The sequence below is a fragment of the Podarcis tiliguerta genome (assembly GCF_965153285.1).
Source record: "Podarcis tiliguerta genome assembly, chromosome: Z".
Taxonomy (NCBI): Eukaryota; Metazoa; Chordata; class Lepidosauria; order Squamata; family Lacertidae; genus Podarcis; species Podarcis tiliguerta.
In genome coordinates, this window is record NC_139553.1 from 35,008,866 (window position 1) to 35,031,726 (window position 22,861).

Below are 22,861 nucleotides of genomic sequence, written 5' to 3' on the forward strand. Positions count from 1 at the left end.
AGTCATTTAGTCGTGTCCGACTCTTCGTGACCCCATGGACCAGAGCACGCCAGGCACTCCTGTCTTCCACTGCCTCCCCAATCTGTATTGGTATTCCATTAACTTTGGAAAAAGCACCTGTTTCCACAGGCATCCCCTTGATCTCTCAACATGAGACTCCTTGCTGTGTTGTTTTGATGGGACACTTTTACTGTGTATTTTGATTATGGATATTTTAATGCTTGTGGTGGAATTGCTTTTTTGCACTTGTAAATAGCTTAGAATTCAAATTTGGCACTAAATTGTATAATATTAAGTGAAATTAATAATAAAATTTATTTTATTGGACATTTGTATGCCACCCCATATAACAAAAACATCAATTTCCATGTTGCTCTACTATACTTTGCCATAATGTCCAAATCAAACAACTGTGCATAGTCATAATTTCTACACAATAATTACAAACTGTGCTCTAAACATTATTTGCCTAATATGGAGATCACAGCAAACTGTAATTATAGCGGCCCAGAAATGAAAGGGAGGAATCAGTGCATGAATGTTCATGAGGGAGGAGTGGCTGTTTGTCATTGAGATCTATAGCCTGTGACTTGTTCCTGATCCCCCATATGAGGATCAGCCAGGCAAAGTCATTGTGATAAGGAGGTATGGTCAAGGTTTCCCCGCCCCGGGTGGTTAGAACTCCCTAGCCCCATTCTGAAATAAAAAAGGGAAAGGCACATAAAGCCAATTATGTGAGTTTGTTGATAGCCTCATCATCAGAATGTTTTGTTCTTAAGATAATTAAATAGCTGATTTGGGAGAAATTAATGCCCTGTAAGAACACAAGAAGAGCACTATTTGGTCAAGCTAAAGGCCCATCTAATCCACTGTGGTCAACCGGGACCTGCAGCAGCACTCTCTCCTCCTGTGATTGCTAGCAACTGGTATTCAGACGTATGCTGCCTTTGACAGTGGAGGTAAAACACAACAGGGCTGATCCATTGGGGATAATGAAGCACTGCCCCACCAAACTCATTCTGCTCTCAAGTCAGCCCCCAGCTGGCTACCTTCTTTCTTCCAACCACTCTGGGTCCTGCTCTGCCTGCCATTGGCTCTCACCTACTACTGGTCTTCCTGCCTTCTGCCCTACCAATCCCAATGAGCACCAACCACCACTGGTGGAACATAGTCACCATGTAGTGACCCAGTTTGAGAAGGAATTCTCTGAAGCTGTCTTTCTCAACCTTGGGTCCCCAGGTGGTGTTGTACTCCATTCCTAGTTAGCAGGCCCACAGTGGTCAGGAATGATGCAAGTTGTAGGCCAACAACACCTGAGGACCCAAGGTTAAGAAAGGCAGCTATGTCTGCTTTTGTGGCAGATTTTTATTTGCAGCGGAGAGATTAGATTGTAAAAAGTGGATGTTGTCACCCAGCCAACAAATATCAAGATTTGTTTATAGATACTGCCTTTTAAAAAAAGGTGGTAAGCACCCTTATTTCTGGTAAATTGGAGAGCGAACCAGGAAACTAAGCATAATTTGGCAATCTTAAATGGCAAGAGTTATTACCCCAAATCTGATCTTTCTAGCTAAGTAATCTTGCCATGTCATTTTGCATAGCAACAGAGATAGGTTATTGTTGAAGCTGAGCTAATCAACAGCAGGCTTTTCCATTGCTAAATAGAGCTAACCAAGCTGCTTATGAGTCATCTTGGCTGGCCTTGGGCTCAGCTTGTTTAACCAATGGGAACTTTGGTGACTTGGTGCAGAATTATTTCTGGGACCAAAACCAGTGTTTATGCCCTAATAAATCCAGGGTTTCATATGATGTCAATTCTATTCAGAGCCCAGAAGTTAAGAGACATGACTAACTTAGATCCGTCAATTTCAATGGGTCTACTCTAAGTAGAACTTAGTTGAATCCAAACATTTTAGTCTTTTCTAAGGGCTGGATTAGAATGCACTTTTGAGATCTGTTTCAAAACTAGCATATATTTTTTTGGGGGGGAGAGTAAACTCTTTACAGTGCAACAAGGATACAAAGTAAAATCAAAACTATGATACTTGATTAGTGCTGAAGTTCTTAAACTGCTCATGAAATTAATATCCATATGCAGTAGTGGGTCATGCATAACCGAAGTGAATTTAGCCAATAACAGGGAGTTTGGAACTAGATAGATGTGTGGTTATTAATGTTTGTACTCTGTAGCAGCTGTGAAGGCAATTTCCATTTTATAGCAGCAGTTGAGAAATAAACTGCATTGTAAAATCATTATTTATAAATAAAATCCTTATCTGCCCATGAATATTAATTACCCCACTCCACAGATGTTACTAAAGGAGTTTCCATATTATTGGGCTTGTTATGGCAACTAAGCAGTTCAGTGATGCCAATTATTTACCAGTGATCTGCATTCTCACCATTGCCTGACCCAGAGACAAAGAGCAAGCAGGTTAGGTTTAAAGCACGTTAGGTGACTTCAACAAATAGGCTTGCTGCTCTCATATATAAACTATGAGAGCAGCATGAATATTGGCTGCAGCCACCCAAATAGAGGTGCCACCTGGAGAAGGAGGAAGAGGAAGAGAAGTCACTGCCCTGCTGCTGCTGCTGCCACTTTATACAGCAGCTATGGTGACCCTACTGTGCAAGACAGAAGAGGGCAGGGGATTCCTCTTCCTTCTCAGTGCTGCCTCTTCCCAGGTACTTCCTGTGGATGCTGCAGCACCCCGCTTCATTTGTGAGCCGGCCCTGATTATGGTTAAGAGTATGATTAGCTGAAATTCCCCATCCCAGTATTCTAACCCAATATTATCCACTCTGTATGGACGTGGTTCTCCAAAGTCTCGATGCTAGAAGGAGGGCTTCCTATGTACGTTCCAAACATGAGTGCATGAGGATATAATTATGCATTTCCTAAAATGTAGGTGAATCGTGACTAATAAGGCGTTGTTGTATTTTACAACTAAGTGTGAGCTTAGTGAGGACCTCCAGGATGAAACAACTTGGAATATGAAACATTAAAATCCATCCTAGCTGATAATTAAAAGCAACTGCTTCAACTTGAGTTGTTAGAAGGTTTTGCCAAAGATGTTCCTTACTTCTCAGTCAACAGTTGCTGGAGCTGCAATTTGCCTAAATAAAGCTTCAATCATGGGGAAAATTGACTGCATGCAGAATTTAATACTAATGCAAATTGTAGACTAACAGCCGCAATTACTGTCTATAAAGTCACCAGCAGATTAATTAAAATTGTATGTAGCATTCTCTTTTATAAGCTGCATTTCTTTCTTTCTTTCTTTCTTTCTTTCTTTCTTTCTTTCTTTCTTTCTTTCTTTTTATAAAAATATAATTTGTTCTATAAGGCTAACTGCTTTCTAGGGACAAAGATACACTGCACCTCTTGTACTGAAGAGTTCACATTCTCCATTGATGTACTTAATAGTAACTGGGCTATTAAATTTAGAGAGGGGGGAAATAGTTGATGGCTTACTTAACCTTGCCTTTTAAAGACCTTTCGCTGAGATGGTGCAAAGCTGTTTTTCACCTGGGTATCTATTAACAACAGGGCAGCCACTTCAGGTGAAACTTGACAAAAAGAACCAAATAATAAAAAGGCGCAAATTGAAGTTAACAGCCTGTTCTGGAGAGGTTCTGCAATGAAAGCCAGACAGCAGAGGTTTGAAAGAGACAAAGCCATCACTGGGACTTGCTGAAAATGCGGGGTTAGAGCAATATCTCTTCACTTCTATACATTTGTTGCCTTTTTAGTTGAGAGAATACAATTCTATTCTGAAGCTCCCCAATGCAATATGGAATACTCTGCGGAATTCACGGATGCATTTCAAAACCCTTTAGATTTCAAGTTCCTTCTCATTGCAGCTGTTTTGGCAGTCTAAAAAGATAGGGTGATAAATTAGAAGGGCAATCGCAAAGTGGTACTGCTTCTGTTAACAAAGCCATTTTACCAAGTTTTCCATGGGTAAAGGGAGGATTTTGAGAACTGGGTTGGGTTTTCTTTCTTTTAAATGGATTGACTTCTTTGCTTAATTCCAAAGGATATAAGGGGTAAACTAGAAGTTATACAAGAAATCTGTGAATAGGATTGCCACTTTTAAAAAAATAAACAGCATTTAGAATGTGGGGAGATTTGGATCATGGTCATAGCTTTTACTCTTTTCCCCATGCTGTTTTCCTGTTATAATGACAACAATCCATTCCAAAATAGCATTAAAGTGCCATGATAGTACTTTACATTTATGCTGCAGAAGGGTCCTTAGCATAGGAGTGAACTCATAGGGGCCAAGTTCCTTGCAGCCCCCCAATAAAATATTTGAGGGACTGTGCCGACCTCCCTCTGAGCTTGATGGGCTTGGCCATTCAGATGGGGTTTGTGTGCTGTGTCTTGTGATTGATTACCATATATAGTGCAGGGTGTTACCTGGGTCCCCCCAATATTTTATTCAAGTTGTCACCCCTGGGCTTTAGTTCACACTCTAACAACATCCCTTCACACAAAGGTCGGGCTACATATACAGTTTAACAGTGCTGTGAAACAGCTGGCAAAGCATCCCTGTTCCCAATGAAATTAAACTTGTTTGTGGTATGTAGGAGGGGAGGGGTATTCCTGTTTATTCAGCTGCATGTGGATTAGTTTAAATTTTAGAGTCCAAACTGCTTTACCATTTGCGCAAACACATTAGGCAAACTGTGTACGTACAGCTGTTTCCAATAATTAAATTAAGAATCTAAAAAAAATAATAATAGTAGTAGTTGTAGTAGTAGTAAGCCTAGCTGATTCTCACTGACATTTCGGGAAGAGAACCAAGCTACGCTGTCAGCTTCCCAGTCACAGCACTTTCAGAATTAAGCTTTCTCTTTTTTTAATAAAAAAAAAATCTGTTGATGTAGCAGCAATGAAATAAAATAAAATAAAATGTTGATGAGTAAACATTTTAATGCAAGTGTTATGAGCAGCAACAATCTGGAAACAACTTCTTTATTTTTTTTATTAGCCATTGAGCATTTTATAACATCCAAGAGACATCTAGCTTAAGATAATTGCTGAGAAAAGCAACACTGGGGAATACCTTCAGGGAGGAAGAGGACACTATGAATTAGAAAACCGTTTGTGGGATGATGATAATAAATTGAGGACATATCCTCAAAGCACGTACATTGATTGCCACACTAGAACTTGCATAAGTCCTGAAATGTGTTGGTGGAACTCACAGAGCCATCCTAACTCCTGATCCACAACACTGGGGGTTGGGGAGGGGATGTTTAGCCTGTGTTGGCTCTCACCGCTGGATGAAAAACTTGAACTCAGGTTTCCGTTTCTGCCAAATTATTTAATGCATACTTCTGTGATACATGGGCAAAGCAAGGGTTAAAGGCACAGCAGGTAAATTGCATGGCTTAAGCATGAGCTGAGAGGTTGATGCAACAAGTTAGCATATCCTTTTGAAGAGCAAGGCTGGCATAAGAAAAATGAGAGGCGCTTCTGCTCTGCAACCAAATGGGCACTTCTGTGAGAGGGCTGGGCTTGTGAGGTTTGTTCATGTTGGTACCGGTCTCTCTGTGTCCTTAGCAATGGAGATGGTGACTCACCATCTGACTTACTGGCAGCTGCCTCCCGCAGAGGAAGCTCCATACTGGCATGGGAAGCCAGGTGGATTTTTGGGAAGTGCCTGACTGGAGGTGTACAATATCACAGGGATGGGGCACTTATCTGACAACCTGCTTGAACCTTCACCAGAATTCAGCTCCTGACTCTCTTGATCACTGCTCCCTCCTCCAGCTCAGGCATTGGCCACAATTCTGCCTCCTCCCACCCACAATCCTGCTTGGGCGCTCCCCATGGGTCATATAGCTTCAGCTCTCTCTCTCTTCACCTACCTATTTGGGTTCTGCCCATCCCCTCCATGGCGTTTCTATGGGGTTCATGACATAGTCTGAGGTGGAGGTGGCACAACTGAGCCCCACTGAGCTCTGCTGTGGTTGGGAGTGTTCCTCCACCATGGATGGTCCTATTGCATTGGCCAGTTGTGCAGGGATTTATAGGCTACCATTTGCAGTGATGTAACAGTCCTCAAATGGAGGAAAATCCTAAGCTGGTCCAGTTACTGAAAACAGCCTGGCCACCAAGCAATGACTCTATTCTGTGCCAGCCTGGTACAGCAATAATCAAGGAAGATATCATCTTTCTTTCTGTCCTGGCCAGTGGCAGTTTCACTGCTCTATTCAGCCCTGCAGCTCCCAGCTGGGTCTTAGGTTTGCTCCATCAGCAAGATAGTTAGGAATGTCGGCAGAAGGAATAAATCAGCGACCCAAGAGACAGCACAGAGTGAGGGAACAACAAGCAGGAAGTGTCTCAGCACAACAGAGAAAGAGAGGATAGCAGAGACCCGGGGTATGCTTACATTGCTGCTTACTTTCCATCCAGTGCACCCCAGCTACTAGTTTTTGAAGCCACATTCACACAACATTGGCTACAGTCCATATTGACGTTGTGGGTTCTTGACAAATAGTGCTGTTTGATGCATTTTTTTTTCTTCTCAAACCAACCTCAATCCAACTAGGAAACCTAAGCCACACTTCATGGTGATCATTTGACAGCCATTGTGCATATCCAGATGAACAATGCATGCACAGACAACAGCTCCAGGGAGTTCCAGGGGGTTGCAGGGACAGGGAATCTGAAAAGGCCATGCAAGTCAGGTGAAGACACCCCCACCCACCCTCTGATGTGAACAGCATCATGCAAATGTGGCTTGAAGCACAGTGGGAGGAAATGACTTTGCTGTATTTCAAGCTGCTAACATGAATATACCCACAGATAGAGGAATTTAAGCGGTCTTGTGTGATAGTAATAATAAGTTCCAACTGTCTCAAGACTGATAGCAAACTCCTCTACTCCACATTGTAGACCAGTATTTTTATCTTCATACTATGTTTTAATGGCAGATTTTCTCCCAAAATCAAATCGGAAGAGGCCATTTCAATAAAGATGCAACATTTCTAGATAGCATAAATGACTGTGACCTAGAACAGATGGTCATTAAACTGGCCAGAGCAGGGAGGTGACCCTGAATTTAATCTTAAGTGGTGCCCAGGAACTAGTGCCAGATGAAAGAAATGTTGAACTGATAGGGAACAGTGGACATACTGCGATGAGGCTCAGCGTCTAGTTAAGTGGATAATTGCCAAGAGAAGTCCAACACAGTCACATTTGACTTCAAAGGAGAAACACATTTACACAGCTGTGAAAAGGGTGAATGCCAATTGCTTCACCTCAAAATGCACCTGGAAAAGGTTCAAAAAAGGGGCAGTGAAAATGATCACAGGGCTGGAACAACTCTCCTACGAAAAAATGTTGCAAGATTTTTAATTTAGGAAAAAACACACAACTATGCTTCTCCTTTACATCTGCAGGTGTGGCAGTGGATGTGATGGACTGGATGTGTCTTGCCTTGGCAACGGACTGAATGAGAGCCAAGAAACTGAAGCTCAATCCAGATAGGACTGAGGCTGTTCCCTAGACCTAATACATGGGAGGTTGCCTGCTCTCGATGGGTTTACACTCCCTCTGAAGGTACATAGCTTGTGGGTATTTCTGGTTCCTTTGCTGTTGCTTAAGGCTCAGATAGTGGCTGGTAGCCCAGCTGTGCCTCTATCTGGACAAGGATAGCCTAACTTTTTCAAAAAATATTTTATTAAGTTTTCCTTTTTTCCCTTTGCCACAATCAAATAAAATCATGTCATCACATATATCTTTGCTCAAACTGAGCATTGACTTCCTCCCTTCCCACTCCCTGGCTTCTATAGATATTCACATTCATCTTAGCATTTCTATATCCCCCTAATTACCTCCTTTCTGCACTTAAGAAAACAGTAACTCTGATATTTGTAAAGTCTTAACCTTACAAAATATTTTAAGTCAGTCCTGCAAACATTTTCAAATATTTACAGTGTTCCTTCATATGTTGTAAAATTTTACTCCAGTCCTTTTCAAACAGTTCATCACACTGGTTTCGGATTTTCCCTGCCAGCTTCGCCAGTTCTGCATATTCAATCATCTTAGTCTGCCATTCTTCCAATTTTGGAAGTTCCTGCTGCTTCCATTTCTGGGCTAAAAGTGTCCTCACCACAGTGGTAGCATACATAAATATGTTTATTTCTTTTTTGGGAATTTCTTCTGCTATTATAACCAATAAGAAAACCTCTTTTTTTGGCTAAATGTATTTTTAAAAACCTTTTTCAATTCATTATCTATCATATCCCAGTAGGCTTTGGTCTTAGTACAAATCCACCACATATGAAAGAAATTCCCTTCCTTCTCCTTGCATTTGTGTGTTCAAACCCAGAAACCTCCCCCTTAAATAAAGACACATTTGACTCAAATTTTAGTTTTGGTTTTTGGCAGAATTTAGGCCACAACTTTATTGATTACAGAAAAGTGAGTGGTTTCATAGGCTCTGGTTGAACTAGCTCCCTACACCCTTGCAGGTAGCGCTGACCCAGAGCTCTATCATAGGTCAGCAAAGGGTGAATACCTGAGGTAGGTAAAAAGCCTGGGAACAGACTCTGTTCACTCTGCAGATGCTCTCCTGGACTTAGGCACGGGAACAACCCCCTTTCAGGGGTTGACCAAACCAAGCTAAGTCCCTGGATTCCTTTAACGGAATACTCTTCACATAGGGATGGTGAGACCATTCTCCCATCCCTATCACATGAACAAGTGCCTATCCGCAACCTTACAAGTTGTGACGAATTGCTATGCGGCAGGCAAAACCCAAATGGCCACAGTCAATCAGCCAAGTGGGGAAAATTCCTGCCGTGCCCCTATCCCAATGACAGACAACACACGACAGCATAGCAAGATCAATTGCAAAATGCCCTAAAATTAGAGAGAGGTGGGCGGGCCGAAAGAGGAAGCTCTGGGACACATACATGGGTTTATATAGGTCCCTCAATAGGTCCCTCTAGGACCGTTATAAACAATAGTGGTGACAGCGGGCACTCCTGTCTAGTTTCTTTTGTTATCTCAATCTTTTCAGTCAAAGTATTATTGACTAATAGTCTTGCATTTTGTTCAAAATATATAGCTTGAATACCATTAAGAAACATTGGACCCATATCCATAAATTATATCCCCCCCCCATAAAATACCAAGACACATTATCAAATGCATTCTCGGCAACTATAAACATCAAAGCTGCTTGTTCGTCTTTCCTAGAATCCAAATATTCAATTATATCAATTATGTTCCTGACATTGTCTTTCATTTGTCTCCCAGGTAAGAATCCAGTTTGGTCCTTTCCTATCACCTCTCTCAATACTTCTTTCAGTCTATTCACTAAAATATTAGCAAATAGTTTATAATCATTGTTCAGAAGTGAAATTGGCCTATAGTTTTTGACCTGCATTAAGTCTGTGTCTTGCTTAGGGATTAACATAATATAGGCCTCTTTCCATGTCTCTGGGAGCTTCTTACCCATCAAGATACCATTTATAACATAGTATGCTAGCTGGTCTATAAACTTATTGCAAAATTTTGCTGTCAATCCATCCGGTCCTGGGGCCTTTCTAATTCTGCTTGTTTAATCGCTGATTGTACTTCATCAATCGTTATAAGGGAATTTAGCTGGTTCTTTTTCTCTGTGGAAATTTTCTGCAATCTATTCTTTTCCAGAAATTCTTATATATTTATCTTATCCTCTTTTTCCTTTTTATATAATTTATTATAAAACTTTTGGAAATTCTTCCTTATCTCTCCCAGATTGTCTATTGTTTTCCCTTCAACTGTGAGTTTAGTAATTGTATTCTGTTTTTGTCTCTTTTTTAACTGCCAGGCTAACAATTTGCCTGGCTTATTTGCAAAACTCAAAGCTCCTTTAATTCAATAATTTAATTTTCCACTCAATCTCTTGATTTATTAAAATCTGAGTCTGTAGAATTTTTATATTTTGTTTCACTTGGTTATTAGCTGGATTTTTAAAAATCAATTTCTTTTCATTTTCAATTATTTGTTTCATTATCTCTTCCTTTTCTCTCTCTCTTGTTCTTTTTTGAATTGAGTTTTGCTGAATTAAGAAGCCTCTTATTATCGCTTTACATGCATCCCATATCACATTTAGGCCAATTCCTTTGTTTAAATTCAATTCAAAATAATATATTAGGATTTTTTAAGCTTTCCCCGTTATTTTTTGATCATCCAACAGTCCCTCATTCATTCTCCACCTAAATGAGGTTTCTTTTTTTCCTTTCAACTCCATGGTTATTGTATTATGATCCGAGAGAGTTCTTGGAAGAATTTCTGATTTTATTACCCTTGGCGTTAAATCTCTGGAAATCCAGATATAATCAATCTGTCCTGCACTTTGATTTGGTTCTGAGAAGAAACTAAATTGTCTTTCTAGTGGGTGTTTTAATCTCCATATGTCAATTAAATAACTGTTTTCCCCTAACGTAAAAAAATGTTTCACTTGACATGTATCTTTTTTCCTTTGAGTTCTGTCCAGAGAGCCCACCCCATTAAGGCCCTCCATTAGAATAATTCTTTGAATTCAAACAGTTTCTCCTCAAGTTAGGATAGCCTAACCTTTGTCATCTATGTTCTGGTAACCTCTAGGTTAGAGTACTGCTAACATTTGTCATGTGTTAAGTATTGCTTTCACAATTCTGTGGGACTTCCTCCCATCTGAGATCAGGCAGCTCCCTTCTCTGTTCAATTTCTGGCAGTTGATGAATTGTTGTTGTTTTTTTAATTTCATAAGGCCCCTCCCCTCTATTTTATGGCTAATTGGCTTTATGCTGTATCACATTTGCATCGCTGTTGGACTCCCCTTACAAACGGAGATATTAAGCAGTATGTAAATCATTAAAATTAATACATTGGTGTGTGCTTTGAAACAGAAAGTAAAAATCAGAAGTGCAATCGCTGGGTGGATGGTGCTGAATAATAACAGGCACATGATGATGAGTTTGGATTTGATATCCCACTTTATCACTACCCGAAGGAGTCTCAAAGCGGCTCACATTCTCCTTTCCCTTCCTCCCCCACAACAAACACTCTGTGAAGTGAGTGGGCCTGAGAGACTTCAAAGAAGTGTCACTAGCCCAAGGTCACTCAGCAGCTGCAGGTGGAGGAGCGGAGACACAAACCCGGTTTCCCATATTACGGGTCTATCGCTCTTAACCATTACACCACACTGGCTCTCTTACATTGATTGTGTAAGCTGTTGTTAGCATGCCACAATGCTAAGACCCTATCCAAACATATTTTTGAAGATCAAAGGGAGGGATAAGTTCAGGGTTTTGCTTTTTTCAGCCGGAACTCACAGGAACCCAGTTCTGACACCTCTCAGGTGGGTGCCATTGCCATTCATGGTGAGCTCCGGCTGGATAAGTTGTTTTTGTTCAAGTTACTTTGGACAGACTCTGTTCTAAAAATGCTTGGAATTTATTCTGGAATTTTTTTTGGGGGGGGGGCGTACTTTGGTGGTAGAAACTGCATGGCATTCTTCGTATGATCACTTCACAAGTTTCGCATTCCATCCTGTAGTTTGGCTGGGTGAAACCCTTAAACATAGTTTTCAAACAAGAGCCAAGTTAGACCTAACGTGGCAGTGGGGGCGAAGAAGAGAAGGTGGGTGCTCCCCTAAAAACAACTTTGGCTGCCTCCCCTAAAAAAAGCTCAAAAACTTTGGGTGGGTGCTCAGCTAGTTCCACCACCTTTTTCTAGAAAAAAAGCCCTGCCTAGCAAGCATGGACAATGGTGCACCAAGGAGGTGACCTGAGGCAATCTGTCTTGGCCAGCATATTCCTCCCACCCCACTGGGATGTGGGTGGTATGTCTAGAAATCTAATAAGAAGGAGAGTCCTGGGAAGACCTGTTCCCTGCCTTGCAGGTCTTTTTCACCTGTCCTGGGAGGGCGGGGGCCCTGACCGACTCTGGCTATAGAAGCTGAGGCTACTGAACAGAATCTTGGGCTGGGGTGTTGTCTGGGGAGTTTTGTTGTGGGGAGTGTGTGTGTGTTTTTGCATCTCGTGAATTATGTGGAAATTGTTTCAGTTTGGCTGTGTACCTTTTTGATGTTTTGTTTATTCTTTATGAGTACTTTTGTTACGTTGCAGTTATATAATTTTTTTCATGTTGTTAAGCTGCCTTGAGCATGTTTGGAACTCTGGGAAGATGACATACAAGTAAAATGATGCATGTATGTATTATAGCTGTTTTTTCTCTTCCTTTTATGGTGATGCATAAGTGATCAACATATACAGGTGATGATACATCCTGCACATTACTCATGCACATGGCTATTTTACACACATGTAGAAATCATATGAAACAACAAGGGCTTCATGGTGTGAGTGTCTTTAGTGATCTAACATTTAAAACAGTTTGTGTCCCCCCTTTCTATGTGCTTTTACAAAATATAAGCAAAATATTCCTGCCAGAGCTAAGCCACCAATAAGCTACTTAAAAGAAATGTTTACTTAAAAGGACACTTTAAAGAGCAAATAACCCACGTGAAAGCCAATGAACCTTATTGATTTCAACAGATTATTTCTCTTTGTTGTTTGGAAAGCATGCCGATATCCTCAATCACCTTATAAGACTAGCAGCGGCTTCTTTATTTCTACAGTAGTTAATTCCTGATAATATTTGCAGATGGAGAGAAGAACCAAGAACAACTTTTAGAACAATTATATGGAGGCTTTTTTAGTTTATGGAAATATCATTCAATGTACCGGTCGGTTCTGCTGCTTGCTCGATGCAGAAGGAATGCAGATCTAAAGCCCTTTGATATTTTCCTCTTGATGGGTTTTGAAAGGCCTTTATGATCATCTAAATAAATGATAAATCCATCCACATTTCTTACCTCCTGAAATAGTTGTATAGTTCATACCTCATCAGATTTCTGCATTTTCAGTGAATTAGTCCTCAATTATTAATGGCTATAGAAGAGCAAAATGTGAACGCTAAATGCTAATCATGATTTCAATGTATATATGTGTGCGCGCGCGCGCACACACACACACACACACACATAGAGAAAGCTTTATGCTTCCTAATCTGCTAACCTAATGATCATACATACTTTCTAATTCCAACAAAATCAAACCAATTCACCTCTGAAATAGACAAAACATACTGTATCCTGAAGTGTAGAACAACATATAGAATATTGAGACTATATCAGTTGTTGTTTTTTAAGTGTGCTATTTGGATATACAAAATGACTTTATCCTAAAGTTTTTGAATTATAGCCAAATATACTTACTTAATGGCCTTTAATGACTGGTGGCTATTAGCTACTGAACACATCACACATCTGCTTAGGCGAGGGCTAGAGAGAAAGAGTTTGGCTAGTGGAGTTTGGCTACTTTTGAGGGAGCCTGTATCTCTTTTCCAGCTTAATACAGATTCCTTCTTTACCCTCAGGTAAAAGCCTCAGTCTTCATGGACTGGATAGGAGCTGGGACAATTGCAAATTTACTTTATCTTAGACTGCAAGTCTCAGGGCAAGATCTACATCATTAACTTGCAACTGTTTCATAAACAAACAAACAAACAAACAAAAGCTGGAATATTTTATAGCTCAGGTAAGTGGGGCATACAAGCTGGTTTGTGACCCACCCCTGGGATGCTAAACTTGACACTGTTCTTGATTGACTCCATCTGCACTGTACATTTAAAGCTCTGTTGTATCACTTTAATCAGCCATGGCTTCCCCAAAAAGAATCATGGGGACTGAAGTTTATTATTCTGTTTATTATCCTGTCTTCTGGAGCTTTGAGGCAGCTTTGTGTCTTTTTTACATTTGTTTGACCATCGATAGCTATATTCCCTTCCTTTCTTGTTCCCCCTCAGTCCCAATTCTCCACCTAGCTTAACTTTCTGTGGAGCCACATTAGAAGACGTGTGGTAGGCGCAGAAGGCTTAACAAACTACATTTCCCAGGATTCTTGGATGGGGGTGGGGGGAAGCCATGGTATGATGCTTCTTTAAATGAATAGTGCAGATGGGGCCATACTTTGCCTGGAAAACGTAGCAGCATTTTTTAATGCATTGCCTGTATATTCCACCTTTCCTCCTAAGAGCTCAAGGTAATGAAAATGGCTCTCCCTCACACCATTTTATCCTCACAATAGCCCTGTGAGTTAGGTAAGCCTGATATGCTATGACTGCCCCAAAGTAATGTGGTGAGGTCCATGGCTCAGTGGGGATTTTAACCCTGGTTTCCCAGGCTGACACTCTAACTTCTACACTAGACTGGCTTCTTTGCTTTCTTCAGCTTCCAGCTCAAGACACTGACCTCTGGTCCTCTAGGCTAGGGCATGCATCTTCCATGTCTAGGTTCAGTTGGGTTGGTCCCTGAAAGGGATAGACAATAAAGGTAAGAAAACACTTATCAGTGTGAACTGTACTGCAGTGCTCCTGCCACACAATGACAGAGGAATGACAATTGATATAGAGTGTGCCACACTTTATTTGTAAAGGCGATTATTCTATTAGACAATTTCCACTGCCTTGACAAATATTGTTGTTGAGAAATGGTATACACCTTGACAATTAATCCAATCACGGGCCTATCTGGGAGCACAGATGCTGAGAGCTGATGCTTCATTTATTTGCTCCTTTCCAGTTCTGCACATCAAATAGCCAAGCTAATCAAGTTATCGCTGGTGTCTTGCAATGGAGCGGAGAGTGATTAATATCATTTTGTAGGAAGTCGCTTTGGAAAGCTTGGTGCGGGGGGAAAGGAGGAAAGAAAAGGGTGGTGACATGAGATGAGGATATGTTTTCAGTGGGCTATTCTAAGCATGAGCCATTATTGTTGGCAGAAAGCTGATAAAAACATGTTGGCGTAAGTGATGGGTGGCACTCATTGCCTTGCTCGGTGTGTTTAAATCAAAGTTGTTGTTTATAGCCTTTGGTGCTCAGGTATGTAAGAACACCAGCTTGATAACAGCAGCTTTGTGGGAGCAAGGCGGGGAGAAAAACAGGGAACTTTCAAACCATAGAAATAATACCATTTTATCTCATCAGCCACCAACAGCTTATATTTATGTGCTTCTTGGTCTGTATTTATGACTCCGACCACTTAAGTCATTTCCCAGGTGTTGCTATTCTCCCCCAAACATAATTTTTTTGCCATATGGATATGCAAATGTCAAACTCTCTGCACGGAAAAAGCAATCCCAGAACATAGTGCAGCCAATTACATTTTAAGTAACTCATAACTGTTATCTCAAGCTTTCTCTTATGTAAGTTTTATATTCTTGCAGAAATTCACATTTCACACTAGATCAGCTTCTTTCCCAGTATTCTCCTGTTTGTTAAATCATTTTCAGCCATGTAACTTGTGATGCTTGCTTCTTCCACCACCACCTCACCCCATATGGGGGAATTGCAAGGTTATGGGAGGACCTTTAAATTCCAGCCCAACGTCTGGATGTGATGAACCAAAATAAAGTTAAGTATCAGGCCTCCATCTGGCTTAAAAGTGATAAAGTAACACTTTTTAAAATAGCCAGGGTGCGGGAGAGCAGGAGGATAAAAATTTGAGAAGTAACCATGGCTTTGGAAGATGTATTTTGTAAGCAAATAACAAGCCAATAAAACATACGGCAGTGGAGATAGCTAGACATTTCAAGGAACATTCTTTTAATTTTCACATATGCTTAACACTGTACTTTAAAAGCACAAAGTTCTTTAAACTTCTTATATTATCCTCAGAAGTAGGTGATGAGTAACAGAGCAAGCATCCAGACTGGCATCCCATCGTCTACTTAGACAGCTTAGACGGTAGAGCAGGAGACTTTTAATCTCAGGGTTGTGGGTTTGAGTCCCATGCTGGGCAAAAATTCCTGCATTGCAGAGGGTTGCACTAGATGACCCCTGTGATACCATCCAACTCCAAAATTTGATGATTCTATGATTCTAAGGTAGCCTGTGAAAAGGACTAGCCCTGCCAAAGTGCAAAGGCAGCTTGCTGCGTGGAACAGAGCCCCTATGCTATCTTCTTGGCAAGGTGGGTCACTTTTGATTACCAGAAGGAAGAAGAGAGTGGCTGAGGCAGCAGAAAAGTGAAAACACATCAGCAGAAGTGCTGGATTGGCTCCAGTGATGCATTTGCACCATGCCTACCCTCAGGGGTGGAGCTACTATGAAACTAGTGAAGTTTAAGCTTCAGGGCCCCTAATCTCAGAGGCGTCCCAGAAGTGGCTTTAGTCTACATTGCTTTTTTAAAAATGGATCCAGTAGTATATATTCCAACAATCCCAAAGTGTGGTAATCAGTAGCACAGATATTGTAAAGGTAGGGTGTTGAAGTAAAACAATTTAAAGCAAAATCTGAGGTGTAGTGGTTGGTTTTTTTGGGTGAACCCCATTGAAGAAGATATGAGTGGTTACCCAGACCTGATTGCTGGTTGTGAAGGGCCTCCAAAATGTAGGTTCAACACTGCCTACTGCTTCATCCCTCTCCTTCCCAACAATCAACAATAACCCATCTGCCGGGAACCTTGTATGGTGGCCCCACCCCAACTCACGGTGGCCTACGTAGTTCCCCCCTCTCTTCATTTAATCCCCACATCAACCCTGTGAGACAGGTTAGGTTAGGAGACAATGACTGTCTTGAGGACACCCAACAAACTTCATGGCTAAGTGGGGATTTAAACCCCAGTGTCTCAGGTCCTAGTCCAACACTCAGGCATGTGCAAAGTCCGGCCCGGGGGCCTAATCCGGCCCTGCCAGTTTATTTAATCTGGCCCCCCCCATGGCAGTATATGTCCTGGGGTAAAATCCTAAAAGAAGCTCAACAACTTTGGGGTAAAATTGTAAAAAAGTTTGGGCACCCCTGCTCTAACAAGTACACTGCATTGGCTGTCATGAGTTTAGCCTCTGCACAACAGCCTTGCACAACACTGCCTTGATTACTTAAAAGTTGCTTCTGCTTGAGCCCCTGGAACTTTTAACAAGCTACGACGGGCTCATAAAGCTTCTTCCTCTGATTCTTCTGCTGGCACAGCTGAGCTGATGGTCTGGCAACTTGCCCTTTGGACCATCCGGTGCTTGTTTCCTGGCAGATGGTCAACTTCCATTCACAGCTCTGGGTTTACATTACTTCTTTGACCACATTCTCATTGCCAGCCACTGTAGCAGGATTTTAGAAGCAGGCTAAAGAGCAAAGTTGTAGTAAATCCTATCAGATAGCCTATTTATTCTAGGGCAATGCTAAAGAAAGTCTCCATATCTTTTAGAAATTCTTGATTTCTGTCGTATTTAATCCCCCACCCAGCTGCACCCTAAAAACCAGAATGAAAACCAGTGTGGGTTGAGTAGATTGCCTTATGAAATTTTAATGCATTCTGTTGGCGACAATATCATTTGCATGGACTTATTCTAAATGAAGCAATATCAGAATGTGCTTTCATTCTGATAGATAATATGTCCCACAAAGATTTTTGGGATGGAAAAATCTCTTTAGTTTCAGCTCCCTTGGTTTCTAATTTTTCCAGTCTTAAATTTAGTTCTCCACATTTCTACAGCAATTTGCATTAAAAAAAAAACACAACCTGAATGAAAAAACACTGCCACTTTAGTGGAAAATTTGTACACAATTTGTAGAAGTGCAAATTCCAAGGGATAGCTTGGTTTCAGCTCTCATATTGTTATAGAAAGTGCAAATTTGGTAGCTTTGGCTTTAAATGTGAACAGAATCAATTAATTTCCCCAACCCAAATTTCAGGGATGAGGAACCTGGGGCCCTCCAGAAATTACAGTGGTGCCCCGCAAGACGAATGCCTCGCAAGACGGAAAACCCAAGACAAAAGGGTTTTCCGTTTTCAGAGGTGCTTCGCAGGACGAATTTCCCTATGGGCTTGCTTCGCAAGACGAAAATGTCTTGCGATTTTTGAGGTTTTTCTCGCTCCCCAACCCCTTTTTCTAAAGCGCTAAGCTGCTAATAGCCTTTTAGCAGATAATCCGCTAATCCCTTAAGCCTTTAATAGTCGTTAATAGCCCTTAAACTGCTAATAGCGCTAATCCGCTAATGGGCTTGCTTCGCAAGACGAAAAAACCGCAAGATGAAAAGACTCGCGGAACGGATTCTTTTTGTCTTGCGAGGCACCACTGTACTGGACTACCCCCGACTATCAGTGACGCTGATAAGAGTCCAACAATGCCTCTACAAAGGCCCAAATATGTATCCCCAAGTTAATTCAGATATTACTTGGTATCCAAACCAAACTGCCACAGTGAACAGGAGTTAAACTATGTTTACTAGGAAATTTATATGTCTCAAACATAGGCACATAGGAAGCTGCCTTATACTAGGTTACTCTAGTGGTATGTTCGGTTCAGTATTGTCCCTGAGCTCTGGCCTTGCTAGCTAGGGGTGATGGGAGTTGTAGTTCTACAACATCTGGGGACTCACAAGTTGAAAAAGGCTGGTCTACAGTGAATGGTAGCAGCTCTCAAGGGCCTTTGGAGATGCCCTCCCTGGAGATGCTGGAAATTGACCTTGGAAAATTCTGCATGCAGAGCAGCTGCTCTACCACAAAACTATGTCCCTTTCATAGAAGGGACCACAAGGGTCATCTAGTCCAGCCCCCTGAAATGCAGGAATATTTCGACCCTGAGATTAAGAGCCCCATGTTCTACTGAATGAGCTATCCAATCACCTGGTGCTGTTCATCAGGGGCGTAGCTAGCTGCTCTGGCACCCGGAGCGGCGGGGGCGGGGCAAACCATCCACGGGGTGGGGCGATCCGCCCAGGAGGGTGCCATGGCGAGCTGCCCACAGAGTCCACCTGGCAGATGCAAGCCCCATGCTGCCGGATTGGGCAGCGCAGGGTCCCGAGCCACCGTGTCACTCCCAAGAGAAATGCATGGCTCAGGCACACTGCCGGCCAGGCCCCGTGGTAAGTGCTGCCCCCCTACGGTGTGCCATTTTGACACCTCCCCCAGGGATGACACCCACGGCAGACTGTTCCCACTGCACCCACCTTCCTTCGCCCCTGCTGTTCATAGGGCTGTGCTGGAAATCTGTTGCAAGAGGAACTCATGGGCCTAAGGAGATCAGGCTTCAGCCTGATTTAAATGTTCTTCGATAATCTGCAGTCCTTATAAATCACTGATAAGTGATTTATAAGGACTGAAATCTCAGCTCTACCTCTTTTTATTTTCTTTGTGCTCCTCCTTCAACAACTCTGAGCCAAGCAATGTTTTTGGAGAGAAGTAGTGGTTGGTAGGGAGGCATTAAAGCTAATAATGATTTGTGAATTCTTCTTATGATGCCTGTTCCCGGAGCTTAGAGAAAGCGGAAGGCACAGCAGAAACAGGAAGCGAAACTGCCACAAAGCCTTGCATAACTCATTAACAATGGGACAAAGAGATAACCTGTGAAGAACATGGCAATTTGCTTCATATATGAAACAGATTAATGCTAATACTGTGAACAGCTGGATAGCAGGATACTCAGTAATGAGGAAAGCCATTTTAATTTGATTTTAGTCTTACTTTTTAATTGAAGTTATTAGCGCTGTAACAAAGAAAAAAAGGAAAAGGGGGGAAAGCACACAGCTGCTGACAAAAACGAAGGAAGCAATAGGGCTTTACTCCTAGAACTAATTAGCTGTGGTCTTGGAACCAGGCAGGTTCAAAACGGGAGAGGGGAGTCCATAGGTGAAGACAGATTATTGTTCCATATTTAGCGCACAATTGCATCTCATGCAGCTACTCAAGAGACAGTGACAGCAGGAAAGCTACAGAGGATTCTTGTGCCAACTGCAGAGAGCCTTGTAGGGCTGCTTTGATGCTGACCTGCATATGCATATGTGAGCATAAAATAATTCCAAATCTTAGGCACCACCAATTGCAAGGGCTTGCACAACTTGTTCCCAAGAGGCTTTCAGTTCCACTTTACAAATCTGATGCTGTCAAGCCTCTGTAAGGGTCAGCCCCGAAGGCAGAACCTGGGACTGTGGTGGAGAGTGGGCAGGGGAAGGAGAGTCAGCTCTCAATTTGGCCAGGCCAGTTAACTGACCCCAAATAGTCAGGGGTCAAGTTCTAAGGCAGCCATCAGGGATAAGGCAGAAGTCATCAGTCTCCAGTTCAATGCCTTTCATTGTTTGAGCTGGCTGGAAATTATGGGAGTTGTAGTTCAAAACATCTGGATGCCATCAGGGTGACATAGAAGCTTAGGTAATATCATCACACAAGATGCAAGATACTATGGCTTTATGGGGCCCTGTTGACAGGGATTGCTGGGTGACTGAGTTGCATGGGAATTCAGTAGCTATGACCTGAATCACAAAGGGGAAGCTCTGGCCCTCCAGATATAGCTGAACTACAGTTCTCATCTTCCCTGGCCTTTCACCAGACTGGCTGGAGCAGATTGGAGTTCCATAAGTTCCCTATCCCTGACAATGATGGTGCCCTCATACTGAAAGAACTCAGTCTACCAGGGCAGTGGAAACAGCACTGATGGAAGAGGTGGTCAAGATTCCCCACCCCACCACTGCTGACCACTAAGAGCACTGGCTTAAGACCCCCAATATCATTTTATTTATTATTAATTCATTTTATTTTACTTGTACCCTGCTCTTCAGCAAAAAGGTTCCCAGAGCCACTTACATACAATCAAAATGGGAAAGTCCCTACCCACAGGCATACAGCAACACGACACACAAGGGGAAAGGGACAAGGAGGGAAGAGGAAAACATTTTAAAGTATCCAGGTTCCCTGACATGCACTTAGGGCAGTTTTCTTTCTTGCTTTCTTGCTTTCTTAAATATAATCTTTATTTGCTTTGAAATATTACAGCCAAAGTAATCAAAGCAAGTATTTAGGGCAGTTCTCTAGCAGTGCCTAGTTAGGACAACATAACCGAAGAGCCACTTTGCATGCCAGCAGGAGCATACACATGTGAAGTCATACATTCTTTCATTTTTCAAACATGAAGATTGGATTGGAAGTACAGCAGACAGAAGAGAGTGTTGACCAAGCAAAAGTTATGAGTTATCCAGAGTCGTCAGACTAGCTCCGAATCAATCAAAGAGGATGATGATGCCAACATCCCTATTGTTTTTTTGTGCTTGAAAAAAATATTTGATATTAGGGATTGTTGGGATATTTATAATAATATAATAATAATTTATTATTTGTACCCCGCCCATCTGGCTGGGTTTCCCCAGCCACTCTGGGTGGCTTCCAACAAAGATGAAAAATACACTAAAATGTCACATATTAAAAACTTCCCTGCATGGAAAAACTTCCCTGCATGTAAAGACAAATCTATCATGTTTGCAGTCCCAAAAACAGTACACAAACCAAAACACAGTCATCTTTTGAAATTTGCACTTCTATGAATTTTGCAATGCAGTTCTCCAGCCAACTAATGTGCGCTAAAATGCATTCACTAGGGTATAGTGTGCATAAAAATAATATATCAGTGAACATTATAAGAAATGCACAAATGAATTTTCACGTGGACTTTGTAAAATAAAAAGTCACAAATTGATGTGGAAATGTGTAGATTTGAATTTAAGATAGTAAAAATTAAAAAAGAGAGAGAGAAACTGAAATCGAATATTCTTCCATCTCCATTAATATCTTGGCATACAATGCTTAAGCTCCAGAGTCCTTGGTCAGATGGGTGAGATATAAATAAGTTGTTGTTGTTGTTGTTGTTGTTGTTGTTGTTGTTATATTATGTGCTTCTGCAGTCCATGCCCTGCACAGTGTTTCCATTGTAGAAAGCCGGGTACCAGTTCTGCAGGCGGTTTCAGTAAATAACATAAGCCCACAATATCCTCACAGTCAATGTTTTAGATATCTGAAGTTCCCAATTCATGTGGTGCAAACTAGCTTATTGCTACATTGCTGACAATGCACTTCAAGAATACTTGAATATTAGATTTCCATCACTTTATATAACCGTGTGCCTCAATCCATAATGCAGGCTGTCTTCTTGCTGCATCCTCATTGGTAACTTTTTGTCATCTTCCCTCATCATTCACGAGAACAATGAAGGAGACAACAGCCTGTCCCAGACTGATGGGATATCAATCACATTCAACTGCCGGGGCAATCTGAAGAGCAAGTGTTGTCTGTTTTTGCTGCTGCATTGGTGATGGATTATCCTAATGAGTGATGAATGCAATGGCACTTCATTTCCCGCTTTCCCCTTTCCTTTTTGTTCAAGGGTTCACAAACAGAGTCCTTCCAAACCACCTGGGTTGCAGTATGTCAGTAACAAAATGATAGCTTGCTTTCTATGCAGCACTGCCTTCTTCCAGACTGATTGTAAATTGTTTTTGTTTGTATGGAAAATGTGTCCTGCTTTTCCTTTTCCTTTTTTTTTTAAGCTTATATCTTGTGTTGAGCGCCTTGCCAGTTTCTCAGAGGTGTGCGTGCAGCTTGAGTTGCTGGATTTGACAAGTGTGGTCTGGGATTACATGTCCCAGTCATTTCAAGGACTGGGTTTGCATTAGTGGTGAGCAGAAATGGTTTGGGAGCAGGTTCTCTCTGGGAGTGCCTATGCCAGCCTTTGCCAATACCTCCAGATATTTTGGACTACAACTCCCTAATGCTCCCTAATACAAGGGCAGTATGATGCATTGATCAGTTAAGCCTGCAAGGGAGGCTCATTGGCTCCCAGCTGTGCAGAACAATTCCCATTACAGAGGTTGTAAGGCAGGGCAAGTCATGATATGCTCCATCTGCCAGGAGAGCTGCTAGGATGATGGACAGCGACCCCTTGTGGCAAGTCAGAGGGCAGCTTCTCTGTGAAGTCCCTGGACTGACCCCATTTGATCCTCCTGGGGGTAATAGAGCAAGCAGCATGTGCCTCCAGCTGTTTTGTA

General features: G+C 41.8%; 1 long non-coding RNA gene across 3 annotated transcripts in view; it reads left to right on the plus strand.

Annotated features, from left to right (window-relative positions):
* The window catches only part of LOC310668932, a 43,565-nt gene that overhangs the window by 13,804 nt on the left and 6,900 nt on the right, over window positions 1–22,861 (plus strand). The window contains exons 2-3 of one of the 3 annotated variants that reach the window (XR_014506904.1): window positions 7,417–7,576; window positions 9,221–9,280. This is a non-coding gene — a long non-coding RNA (uncharacterized lncRNA). Of the gene's footprint in view, window positions 1–7,416; window positions 7,577–9,220; window positions 9,281–11,728; window positions 12,211–22,861 lie in introns of those variants that run through there. The other 2 variants (XR_014506905.1, XR_014506903.1) reach the window with 2 other exon arrangements.